The sequence below is a fragment of the Antechinus flavipes genome, chromosome 2, assembly GCF_016432865.1.
Source record: "Antechinus flavipes isolate AdamAnt ecotype Samford, QLD, Australia chromosome 2, AdamAnt_v2, whole genome shotgun sequence".
NCBI classification, from domain to species: Eukaryota; Metazoa; Chordata; class Mammalia; order Dasyuromorphia; family Dasyuridae; genus Antechinus; species Antechinus flavipes.
This window is the reverse complement of record NC_067399.1, coordinates 579,080,910-579,094,748: the sequence shown is the minus strand read 5'-3', so window position 1 is coordinate 579,094,748 and position 13,839 is coordinate 579,080,910.

The following is a 13,839-nucleotide window of genomic DNA, read 5'->3' as shown; positions in this document are numbered from 1 at the left end:
CCCCTGGGAGGGGGCCATCTCCCTGAATTCCCACACTCAGGGGGTCCCCTCCCCCTGCCCATTCCAGCTGGCCCCTGTCAGGGCTGTGGGCGCCAAAGATCTGTGATGGGTTTGGGGTTAAGTGATTTCCCCCTACAACTTTGTCTGCTCTCTGTTCCTTCCTCTCTCCTCCTCCTCTTCCTCCAAAGGCTTTTATTGAATAACCCATCCCCCCTTGCTCTCTTCCCTATCCTTTGACTTGGAGAATCTGTGCATCAAATTTATTAATGGGGGGAGGGAGAAAGAGGAAAATGAGTGGAAACTTGGACTGGGTTGAAAACCGATGGAATTCATTCTCCAGGTAGGATAACCCACCTGCAAGGACAACTCTCCCCGACCCTCCTAGTCCTGGTAAAAATGCCCAGAATTTAGAATTCCCAATCTTTTCTGCTACAGCATGAGGTGGGTAGTCTATTCCTTCTTTAGGCAAGTCCCCAATTATACAGAGAAGAGAGGGGAATATTCATTGGGTTCCCATAGACAGAAAAGAACCTTTAATTGAAGGGGTTCTTAGCAGCCTGAGGATGACAGATTGACTGAATGCTCAGCACAAGGGAGTCATAAGACTGAACTTTGGAGAACTTCTCAGGGTTGGAATCAAGGTACACAACAAAGAAGCAAAAAGGCACTCTGAAAATAGATATTGAGACACAACGGACAGAAGAAAGCGCGGGGAGATTCAGGACCCCCACCCCTACCTCGAGGAATAAAAGCAGCGGGGGCTTCTGGGCACTAGGGGACTGTCCAGGAGATAGCACAACAATGGTTTCTGAGAAGACAGTGTCAGCTAAAGTCGGTCCCAGAGGTGGGTTCCTGACATAAAAGAGCCTCGGCTTCCACCTTAGTGAAGAAGATTCTCTAAATATTCCCACCTGGAGGCCAAAGAACTTCAATGCTGTGGGGGTGGGAGGGCAGCCAATTCTCAGTCTTTATGGTCTCCCTTGCTGTTGAGCATTCAATCCTCAGGCTGTTACAAACCTCTTCAATTAAAGTCCTTTTCTGTCTATGAGAACCCAATGAATGTTCCCCTCCCTACTCTGTATAAAGAAAAGAAGGTGGGATCATGGGAAGTCATCCCCTTCTTAGGGTGGGGAGGAGAGTGCAATGATTTCCCCCCAAAGAGACGTTCAACTAGCTTTGAATCTGTCTCATAGACAGAGCTTACCGAGAGGGGGTGGGGCAGGGAGTGGTTCAGGAGCCTAGAGTCTGTTGGGCAGGGTCCCTCTTACTCTTCCAAGCTCCCTAACCGTCCCTAATCCCCTATTTGCCTCGTTCATCCTCTGGGACTCCCCAGGACCCCATTAATGAGATCTGCCCGCCCCAGGACAAGCCCCAAATTAACCCTGTCTCTGACCCTGACACCGACACCTGTAATTACTCCAACCGGAGGCTGTGAGGTAGATGAAACCAGCCGGCCCAGCGGGGGCTCGTCTGGGCCCCAGGGGCCTAGAGCCTAATGCCCAGGAATGCTGTAAATGCTCATCCTGGCTCCAGGGCCCAGCAGCAAGGGCTCACCTCTAATGCCTCGGCAGAACTTGCCAGGAGAGACTCCAAGAGGATTACCAGAGCCTGGAGGGGGGCCTCGGTGGCAGGTGAGGAGCTGGGGGATCCTTCCTCCCCAGTCCCACCCTTACCCTGAAGCGGCTCAGTCTGGCTCAGGGCTCTCTGAGGAGGGTTTGAAGGCTGCCGGGAAATGAGAGTTAGGCTCTGACTCAGGGGCGGCAGAAAGAAGGGAGTGAATGGGACTGCGGTTCCTACGGCCCAGAGTCCCCCACCTGAGCTCAGGACCACTGTCCCTTTTTCTCCTCATTCATTCCTCCCCAGGGGAAGGTGGGTGGCTGGGGGAGGAAGTGGGGAGGATGTCTGCTGCAATTCAGACAGCTGGATTAGTCAAATGAGTTCCCTCAGAGTCCTTCACTCAGGAGAGAACGTTGGGGAGAGGCTCAGACCCAGAGTCACCCCCTCCCCTCGGCTTGTTTTGTTTGTTCTGAGCATCGTGTCTCGGTAGCTCTTTCCGAATTAACCTCTGACCCCAGACTGTAACTCTTCCTCTCTTTTGACAACTGTGTTTGTCCAGCGGTTTTCCCCTCATCTTCTCCCCAGGGAGGCAGCAGTTTTGATTTGGTTTGATTTTCTTGTTCTTATCCCACCACCATTCCAGGAACCATGGAAAGAATCCTTGCTCCTGGGATTTAGTCCCTGAAAAGGTTAGTCCCAAAGTTAGGCCGAGGGGCTTTAAATGCAATGGCCATGAGTTTAGATCGCTGAACTAAAAGCATTTACATTTAAATGGTTCAATAACTTGAGTGCATAAATATTGAGGGGTGGAAGGAAAGTATGGGGAGCGAAACGGGTCACCAGCAATGGAGCTGAGGAGGGACAGTCTTGTGGATACTTCTCCTTGCTATTATAGGACCCAGCACAAAGAGCTCCACTCCTCACCCCCCCATCCTCAGCTCACAGCCAAGGGCTGGAGCCCCTGCGGGGAGGCGGGGGGGTAAGCTCTTTCTGATGCTGAAGGTGCGGTGGCTCCAACCCAACCCTCCGGGGTGGGGACAGAGCTGCCAGCTTCCCCATCACCTGCTCCCACTCCTTCCTGCCAGCACTCACCCAGGCAGCCAGACTCCCACCAACCCCTCCCCAGGTTCCCCCTAATTACACTTAATAGCAAAGATCATAAGAGCTCTATTAACTTTATTAAGGACCCAATTAGCTGTTACTGCCCCCCACCCCAATAATCCCATTAAACATAATGAATCAGCCACTGCCCTTTGTTTCCCCTCTTGGATAGAGGGAAAAATTCATCTTTGAAGACCTGACAGGGCTGCTGCAGGTCCATCCACAGGACAGGGGTGAGAGGTGTGAAGTTCGATGTTTCCCTGAGCTAGATGCAGGAGATTAATTGGTGTGTTAACGCCTGTACTTGTGCCCAAGTCTACCCACACACATACGGGTATATGGCCTGGCCGAGGTCCAAGAAGTCCTTTGCTTGGAACTTTAAGACAGGCACACACTTACAGCCCAGCAGATATAACCATCATTTCTTTCCATGAGGGTCAGAGAAAGCCTGATGTCTGTGTGCGTAGGTAGGAGAGCAGGGGCTGAAGTACCTGCTGCGCCCTCCTGGGCAAAATCTGTAGCTCTCTGGTCTCAGCTACAATGTGAAGCCTTCCTTGATCCCCTGGCTACTAGCACTTTCTCCCTCCTCAAATTGCCTTCTATTTGCTTACATAGATAACCTCCTTAATAGAACTGAAGCTCTTTGAGGGCCAAGTCTGTCTCATTTTTGCCTTTGTATACCTGTGGCCTTGCAATAAGATGGGGGAAGGCTAGACCAATGATGTAAGTTATAGAATAAATCACAGAGGAGGAAGTCCCTCCTAGCAGTGCAGGTTAGCAGGTTTTCTACAATGTATAGGCTTGAGTATTTCCTAGAGCATCCTGTCCAGGGTCTCGTAGCCAGTGTGCTGGACTTGAATCCAAGTCTTCCTGGTCTAAGATCATCCCTCTATCTACTATACCAGTACTGCCTTGTTGTCTTGCATGCACTAGGTACTTAATAAGTGTTTGGTTATTTGAGTCTTTTTCTTTTCTCTTTCCAGTTCAGTGAGACAAGGGATGATAGATAATAACTTCTTTTTATATAACAGAGATAAGGTTTGTAAAAAAGATTATACTCATTTTATTTAACTTAATCCTTAAAACAAGATAAAATACTATATACATCCTCCACACACATATATTTGTATATATGTGCTGTTTGTATTTTTTTCCTGAAAAAACAACTGAGGCTCTGAGGTTAAATGACTCATTCACAGTCATACTTAAATGGAGTATTTTGGAGGTAATTTAGAACACAAGTCTCTCTTGAGTTCAGAAAATGCTTCTCTAAAGGAAGACAAGAAAAAATGTCCTACGTGGAACTTTTCAACAATGAAGCAATTAAGGCCAATTCCAATAGACTTGTTATGGAGAAAGTCATCTGCATCCAGAAAGAGACAATGGGAACTGAATGTGGATCATCACATAGTATTTTCACCTGTTTTGTTGTTGTTTGCTTGATTTTTTGTTTTCTTTCTCATTTTTTTTCCCTTTTTGATCTAATTTTTCTTGTGCAGCATGGGAATGTGGAAATGTGTTTAGAAGAATTGCACATGTTTAACAAAAATTGGATTACTTGCTTTCTAGAGTAGGGATGAAGGGAGGGAGAAAATTTGGAACAGAAGGTTTTTTGAGAGTGAATGTTGAAAACTATCTGCATATTATTTTTTATTTTTTTAAAAATAACTTTTTATTGACAGAACCCATGCCAGGGTAATTTTTTACAGCATTATCCCTTGCACTCACTTCTGTTCCGATTTTTCCCCTCCCTCCCTCTATCCCCTCCCTCAGATGGCAAGCAGTCCTTTGCATATTGAATAGGTTACAATATATCCTAGATACAATATGTGTGTATTTGCATATATTTTGAAAATAAAAGGCCTAGTATTTTAAAAAAAGAATAAAAGGCATATTTTTACAAATGGGGAACTTAAGACATTTAATTCATAGAATCTTAGACTTGTAGCTAGAACAGGCCTAGGAGATTACTTAATTCCCACATTGATGGTAAGGCAGCACAATCTTCCCTTCCAATCTCATATTCCTCCTTTGCAGGATTCAAGGCCCACAGCTCTCAGCTCCTGAATCATGGGGGTGAAGAAGAGGAAACGGAGATAGTGGATGTTGTCTTGTGGACTTTCAGTATCTGGGAAAGAAAAGTGATCTTGGCCAAATGAATGTTTTCCCCCACCCCATTACCCTGTCCTATTGATGCATCCAGAACTTTGGGATTCTGAGGTCCAAGTTTTTCAGGCCTGAGCCAGTTTGAAAGAAAAGCAGAAGCAACCCTTCTCCTAGAGTATTCCCACTGCTACCTCCCCCACTCCAAAGCACGAGGGTGAACATGTGCTTCTGTGTCCATGAAGGGAGGGATTCTGTCTCTGGGCATTTAGAACTGTCCTTTCCTCCCCAGGCCATGGCCCCCGGATGAGGAGGAAACATTGTGACTGACAGCTCCAAAAATGCATCTGCCCTAAGCAGGAGGGCAGGGGGCCCAAGCCTCGGGAAGGGGGGGACCCTTTGAACTTTTGCCTGGAAACGACTTTCTCATTCTCATTCTCATTGCCCTTTCCCTTCCCACCATAGGCTGGGTCAGCCTGGAAGAAGCCACTTGAACATTTTCCAGGAATCTGAAATCAGGAGAGCCCCCATATCCCAGTCCTTGAGCCCCAGAGGTTCCCTTCATTCCCAATTCTCTGATCAGAGTTTTGAGATCTTCCTTTCCCTGGGATCCCGAGCTGCACCCTGCTTCCTACTCCCTAACCCCAAACTAATCCCAACCCTAGCACAAACCGGAGAAGTTGGGGGTGGTCCCAAACCTCCATTGGACTTAGTGGGGCCCCATCCCCATCACTTCATGCTTGCAGGTGGAGGAGGGGGAGATAATGTGTCAGAACCTTTGCATTTCTCTGGGGACCATAATGGGGGAAGGGGCAACAAGATATCCCAACCCCTAAGAGTTCCTCTCAGGCAGTGGGGGTGGGGAGAACTATCCCAGAGTAGAAACCTTCTTCACTCTCCTTTTTTCCTCTACCTATGTTACACAGCTCCTCTTGTCTCCACCACCACACCTTTCAAATAAATAACACAAACGGGACGCTAGGACCATGTTCTCCCCCCATAAACAATCCCTCACTCTGGGCGACTCTGCTGGGATTTCATGTGATTTTTTATGACATTTTATGTCAATATTTTTATATTATTTTATTTTGTTTATTAAATTATACATAATTTGTGTCAATAAAATGGGCATCAAGAGTTTGGAGAGAGAGAAAGAAAATAAGTTCTGCTGTGGAAGCCCAAGGTTGTTACCTGATCTTGGATCCATACCCCACCTGATGTCTGGAGTTATGTTAGGAAGGCAGCTCAGAGTCCCACTCCACCCTGGCCTAGGGCCCCACGCAGGAATCCTGCAACGACAGCTCCAGAAACCACCATAGGGATGTAATATAAGTAACTGGGAAATGAGAAGCTAGGAATATGTGGGGGAAATTTCTAGCTGGGGCTTCCCCGACTGCCCTGGGAGGACAGCTTCCCAAGATCGGCTGTCTCCCTGCTGCCATTGGTGACAGCCGGTATATCCTGCAGGTCTGTCCTCTCTCTTCCCTTTCCGGTTGCCTGGAGGAGGGAACCGAGTCAGAGTGAGAAATATGTGGAAATGATCTGGAGCTGAGAGAGGTGTCAGCCTGAAGGCAGCAGGCCCCACTTCCCACCCACCCCCCACTCCTTTTTGTCCCTCTGCTATCCACTCCCTGCCTACAGGGACTGGGCTCCGGCCTGCCTTTCCACATGTCTATGCAGGGAGTAGCTTCCCTCCTTCCCCCCCATTATCCCCAAGGTGTGGAGTGAGGCTGTCAAGCTCGGAGGGAGGAGGGGGGAGGAAGGCACTTATCTAGAAGAGCATTGTATCTAGAAGGGAGGGGAGAGGGCTGCTTTTGGAGTTAGAAGACCTACATCCAAATCCTGGCTCTGCCCGTGCCTGTGGCACCTTGGACAAGTCAAACAAACGAGTCTTTCTGGGCCTGACTGTCCTGTAAATAAGGGAGTTCTTCCAGCTCCCTCAGAACCTGGGATCTGGTGGCTGGCCGGGAGCAGACATGGGGCAGCGACCCTGATAGTCAGGAGGGAGAAAAGGATGGAGTTTCCGGCCCACTCCTTTCCACCAGTTTCTATATTTTAGCATTCAGCTCTGGCGGGAGGGCCCCGGCCAGCGCACGGCCTGCAGAGCCCGAGAACAGAAAGGTAGTCATCAGAAGCAGTTGGGCAGTCCCCTGAATAAGTGAATAATCCCAGAGTCGAAAAGAACCGAGTTCGTGTAGTGCTTTAGATACAGCTGTGTGACCCTGGATAAGTCACTTAAGCTCTTTCCCTCTCAGTCTCCTCATTTGTAAATTTGGGATAATAATTACCCCTGTCTCCCAGGGTTATCGTAAGAACAAAACGAGAGTGTTTGTAAAGTGCCTTGCAAACCTTCAAACACTATATAAATGCTAGCTATCATTATTATTCTTTCAAACAAGCTCCTGGGCTTTGGTCTCCCTCCTGCCTTCCTCAGGGGCAGAGGAGAGTCTCAGACTCAGCTTCTCCTTTCTAAAAAGAAGACTTCTCATTCACTTTCCCTTACATGATTGTAGAGAGAAGGGGCTGGTGGGACAAACTCCTGGAGCTCCCTCTAGCCGAGAAGACCCTGGATGCGGAAAACATCCCCTCATCCTATCCCTGTCATCGTTAACAACAACAATTATTATTATTTGGAGAGACAGGCTGGGGGCAGCCAGGGATGTGGATGGTGTGAAAGAAATAAAAAAGTCCTCAGTACGTGCCGTCTCGCCAGGTTAATACTCCTGCCTGTCTGCCTGACAGCCGTAAGATTGATTACCCAGCCCTCCTGCTCTTTATAACTTGATCAGTCGAATTAATCTCTGGCTGTAGGCCCATCTGATGCCTGCATCACAAATTTAATTTGGAGATGAATCAGCTCCACTAGCTCACCCCCCCCAATCTCTATCCCTTCCCCCTCCCTTCTTCCCCCTAAGCCTTTCTCTCCTCCTCATCTTCCTCTTCATCTTCCTTCTTTTTTCCTCATCCTCCTCTCCTCTTCCTCCCTCCCTTCCTTCTTCTTCTCTTTCTTCTTTTCCTCCATTTCAGTTTCCCTTTCCTCCTCCTGTTCTCTATGTCCTCCTTGAAATCTTATTCTTTTTCCCCTTTACTTCCTTTCATCTTTCCTTGTTCTCAGTACGTCTGGTCAATCTACCTCTCAGAATAGTCAGGAAACATACGCCAAAGTCTCAGTGGGAATTAGAAATCCAGCACCAGTGGTCATATCCTCTGCCCACCTTACTCCAGGTTTGGGGGAACATTACCTACATATCCATCCCAATCTGGAGACAGAGACAAGGGTAGAGAAGTAGAGGCTGATGAACTAAATAATCAATTATGATGCCTAAGGACTAATACCTCATGACAGAGAAATGATAGACTAATATGCAGAAAAAAAATTCATTTTTAGACATGACCAATGTGGGACCATGTTTTATTTAGCTGTGCTTATGTGATACAAAGATTCTTTTTCAGTGGGTGGGAAAAGGTATAAGAAAGAAATAAATGAATACTTAATAACTGAAAAATTAATTTAAAAAAAGGATAGCAAGAGATAGAAACAAAAGGACAGGATGTGAGAAAACCATAATGAGAAAAGGATAATATGAGAGGAAGAAAGAAAAAAAGCTGCAGAAAAAGGTAAAGAAAGAAAATGAGAGGGAGAGAAAATGAAAAGAGAAAAAGAGGCAGAGACAGAGACGGAGAGACAGAGAGACTTTGCAGACAGTAAGTAAGACATATTAATGTACTAAAGACTTAATGAAGTTGGGGAGGGGGGTGGGGGGTGGAAAGTGCTGGCTTTATTAGTTTATGGCCGATTAATGGGGAGGCCATTATGGTGATGGAGATGGATTGCTGCTGTCAGCACCGGCCGGGCAGCCGCTCCCTTCCTTAAGGTGGTGGGTGCCGGTGCAGGCCGAGCAGGGGCTTCATTAGAAGCCTCCCTCCACTTGGATCAGGTTGGGGAGGGGGTCGTTGATTGGGATGGGGATCGAGGAATGAGATTACGGACAAGGTGAGAACGGGGTGCAACCCTGGGGAAATAGAAAGAAGTCCCACCGGATATGTCATGAGAAGGAAAATGATGTTGCGGACAGCTAAGAATACTCCCCTTCTCTCTCTCTCTGTCTCTCTCTGTCTCTCTCTCCCTCCTTCCCTCCTTCCCTCCATATCTTTCTCTCCATCCTCTCCCTCTTCCTCCCCTTCTCTCTCTCTCTCTCTGTCTCTCTCTCTCTCTCACACACACACACAAACTCTAGGCTGGAAACCAATAGGAGACTTCTCAAGAGATAGAGGTAAAGGGGGTAAAGCAGACCCCTTTATCAGAAAGGAGATAATCTGGGCAAAGAGGAAGAACCCCTCTCTATCCTTGGTCCCAGAACTGCTGTTATTCCTGTCCACTGGAGATGGACCTCTGGCCACACAATCAAGACAGTTTCTGTGGTAGTCTTCCCCCTCCAGAGAATCCTCACTGCCGACAACCCTACTTCATCCAGGGAACCAGGTATTGAGGGCCTCTAAATCTAGATTCACATTTGCAACCAGTGGTTCACCAATAGAGATGGAGTAGGGAGGATCAGCTACTGGGGAAGGAAATTACCTTAGAGATAGATAGAGCCCCTTAATAGATGCTATGTGCCACAGGACTTGGGCAATCTGAACACCCATTTCCTAGCAACTCTGTTTTATTCTAAAGACCCTCCACATAATTACCATCATACAATCCCAAGCCTCATTCCACACAATTTCATAGAAAAGAGCCAGGGACTACTTACTACATAAAGCTTTGGACTCATCCAGACTTAGAGACACATGTTAGCTTTTCTGGGTCTCTTGCCTGAGCAGATTTTTGGGAAACTTTTTTCTCATGTGTAAGTTAAGTGTGATTATGTGTGTATAAACATAAGTACATAAGTATTTGGCTTGCCCATATTCTCTCTCTCTCTCTCTCTCTCTCTCTCTCTCTCTCTCTCTGTCTCTCTCTGTCTCTCTCTCTCTCTGTCTCTCTCTCTCTCTCTCTGTCTCTCTCTCTTTTTCTCTTCTCTCTGTCTCTGTTTCTTTCTTTTTCTCTCTCTCTCTTCTTCTGTCTCTCTCTGTACGTCTCTATGTCTCTCTCTCCTTTCTCTTTTCCCATTCAACTATCCATCTGCATACATGTCTATGTTCACATCTATGTCACTGCAGGTTTCAGTCACTGTGGGAATATTTGGGTCTCTCTGTCACTTTGTGTCATGTGACTGTCTCTATTGCTATGTGTATGGACAGACTGGCAGTTCCAGGGTCACTGCCTGGACACACTCCCCAAGCTGGGGAGGTACCTGCTCAGCTTAACTGGGAAATAAATACTCTGTTTCAAGAGTAATTTAATTATTGGCTCTTGCGGATTAGTGGGTAATTAAATTCTGTAGTTCCCAAAGTAATTAATTGCTATGCAAATGGTAATGCCCTCTGCTTTGGAGAGGAGGATCCCGGCCTGGGTTTGCCCTGCAATTAGAGGCTAATAATTACCCTGTCAGCTCTCAGCTTCTGCCGGGTAATTGCCTAGTAAAGCCCTGGCTGGTCACTTTGAGCCGATTCCCATCATCACCTGCTGCTATTACCAGAGCCCTGGGGTTCCTAGACCCGGGTGTCTGGCCAGTCATGAAAGTGGTCCATGAGAATGAGTAATAGTTAGGAATCCTCTCATCCTTTTGCACCCCATCCACTCCCCTCAGATACTGGAGGGACGTTGCCCAGGGGACATTCCAGTTGCAGAATCCTTGTTAGATAGATAAATGATAGATAAATAGAGCATTTATTAAGTGTTTACTACATGCCAGGTAGGACAGTTAGGTGGCACACATGGAGGTAGGAAAACTCATCTTCCTGAGTTCAAATCTCACCTCAGACACTCACTAGTTTTATGACTTACTTAATCCCATCTGCCTCAATTTCCTCATCTGTTAAATGAACTGGAGAAGGAAATGGCAAACCACTCCAATATCTCTGCCAAGAAAACCTCCAAAAATAGGGTCACGAAGAGTTGGACATGATTGAAAACATTCCAGGCATTGTGCTAATTGCTTAGGATATAAATATAAGTATCCAAACATTCATTGCCCCCAAGGAGCTTACAATTCTTTTTGTTTTAAGCGATATTTTATTCCCCCTCCCCCAGTTCCATGTAAAGACAAAACAACAATTCTGATAGGGTAGCTAGAAAGTTGGAATTCCCTGGTTTTGAGGCGATGCTAGAGAACCAGGGGAACATCTGGTTCTCAGCAAAATCAGGTGAAATACCTTGAGGTAGCTCCAGGCTCAGGATCGGAGATTTCTGTGTGGAGGAGGAGAAGATGGTGGCTAGAGACTGTTGGATAATAAGTGTTCCCAGATCCCATCGCCCTTCTTTCCTCTTTTCCCAGGGATTATGGGACCATAGAAACATAGGATGTCATGCAGTTTAATTGGTGACAGGGTATGGGTTAAAAATAGAATCTCCTGGGGCAACTAGATGATGCAGTGTAGACCATGGACCCTGAAGGTAGGAGGACTGAGTTCATGTCAGACCTCAGACATGAAGCATTTGTGACCCTAGGCAAGTCATTTAACCCCAAATGCCTTGCGAGAAAGAAAAAAAAAAAAAGAAACAGAATCCTGGGACTCAAAGTCCAGAACTTTTTATAGATCTTTAGAAATCTAAAATCTAAATCATTTCCACAGACCAAAGGACCACCAGTCAGTTGAATTATATAGTCTCTATACCCCAAAACGGTTCTGTAGCAACAGCACTTGACTTAGAATAGGAAAACATGGTGCCGAACTTGAGGTCTGTCACTAACTTTATGAGTGACTTCATCTCTTTGAGCCTTTGTTTTCTCAACTGTAACAATAGGATTAAAAGTTCCTTCTTCCTACTTAATAAAACCATTATTTAAAGAGTTTTATAAACTGCCACGTGCCAAGAAAGCATGTTAGTATTTTTCATCATCTGCGCCCATGAGTGCCTGCAGGAAAGACACTGGGGTCATAGCCTCTGCCCTTGAAGCTGAGTTGAGATTCAACGTCCTCCATGAATTGGGTGAGTTCACAAAGCAAGGGAAGCTTTAAGCGAGACTTTGGCCAACAATAGGCAGACGAGACTGCTGTCCAGAGGAATGGCTAAGAAGGTGCATTGTGAACATATGGCTCTTTTTGGTGGGAACTGAGGACAGGAGACTAAAGGAAAAACAGCTTGTTATAGTGAATGAAGCACCCAGCTCAGAGACCAAAGACCTGGGTTCAAGTCTTATTTTTCCTGACTACTGCTATCTGATCCTGGCTACCTTGCTTAACCTGGAAGTGTCTCAAGTAACTTGGAGATAACACATTGCAGAGCAATTGCTGATCTGTATTGGAAGAGAGCCTTTCTACATAATGAAACCAAAGGTCTAAATAATCTCTTTTCAATCATTACATTGATGATGTATCATCAATCAACAGAAGTATTGAAGAATCAATGATTATTTAATATTTCTGGGAACATTATTATTATTATTATTTGTATGGTGTCTCCTCCATTAGATTGTGGTCTCCTCGAGGTCAGAGGACTGTCTTCTACCTTTCTTTAACTGTCCAGCGTTTAGCACTTAGACCCTCACAAAAGTAGGGGCTTAATAAATGCTCATCCACTGATTGACTGAGAAAGGCTTTAAATAAATGCTGTCTTGATGAGAGAGATGATCATGATCTTAGTCTGAACCTGGGAGAGTGATAGAAGTCACTATAATAGTCAATTAATGCCGTCTGGAATCACTGTGTGGAAAAGTGGGAACTTTGTGCTTCATACTGGGTACCATCCACATTAATTAACCTGTAGAAAGAATGCTTTTGATTTCTATGGAGCTTCTTGAATCAGGGGGAGAACGAGATGATTGAACGATAATATGTGGCAAGGAGATACCAGGGTCCATGAAGAATATCCTGGGAAGAATACAAGAGAGTGATGGGAAAAGGTCATCCTGCTGGGTCTCTACTGGCCAAAGGGGACCATTGTATGCCATAATGTGAGCTTGGCTTTCATAGAGCAGGTTGTTTTCCACTTACCAGTTATAATCAAGGCTTCCATGTAGGAAGACTCGAGATGATTTTCGTGATTTTGTGGCACTGGGTTTCCCTTATCACTAGTTTTGCAGGGATGAATTTTGAGAACTCTATGCATGTATTTTGAAAATAAAAAGCTTTTAAAAAATTAATACTTCCCCCTAGTTGTACCAGATCTAAAACTATATTATAAAGCAGCGGTCATCAAAATCATTTGGTACTGGCTAAGAAATAGAGTAGTGGATCAGTGGAATAGTTCTGATGCTATTATCAGACACAATAGTCAGTGACTATAGGAATCTAGTATTTGACAAACCCAAAGACTCCAGCTTCTTAGATAAAAATTCACAAGAGACAAAATGCTGGGAAAAATTAGACAATAATATAGCAGAAACTAGGCATTGACCAACACAACATCTCATACCAAAATAAGGTTTAAAAGAGTTCATGATTTAAATATAAATATAAATTTAAATATAAGCAAATTAGGAGAAAAAGGGATAATCTTCCTCTCAGATCTGTGGAGAAGGAAGGAATTTTTGGCCAAAGAAGAACTAGAGAATATTATGAAAAGCAAAATGAATAATTTTGATTATATTAAATTTAAAAGTTTTTGTACAAACACAACCAACACAGCCAAAATTAGAAGGGAAGCAGAAAAATGGGGGAAATTTTATGTCCAAGAGTTCTGAGAAAGGTTTCATATCTAAAATATATAGAAAATTGATTCAAATTTATAATAATACAAGCCATTCTCCAATGGATAAATGGTCAAAGGATATGAGCAAACAATTTTCAAAGAAGAAATTAAAGCCATTTCTAGTCATGAAAAAGTGCTCTAAATCACTATTGATTAGAGAAATGTAAATTAAGACAACTCTGAGACACCACTTCACACATCTCAGATTGGCTAAGATGACAGGAAAAGATACAATAAACGTTGGAGGGGCCTTGGGAAAACTGGGATACTCTACACTATTGCTGAACTAATCCAATCACTGTGGAGAGCAATTTGGAACTATGCCCAAAGGGCTATCAAAC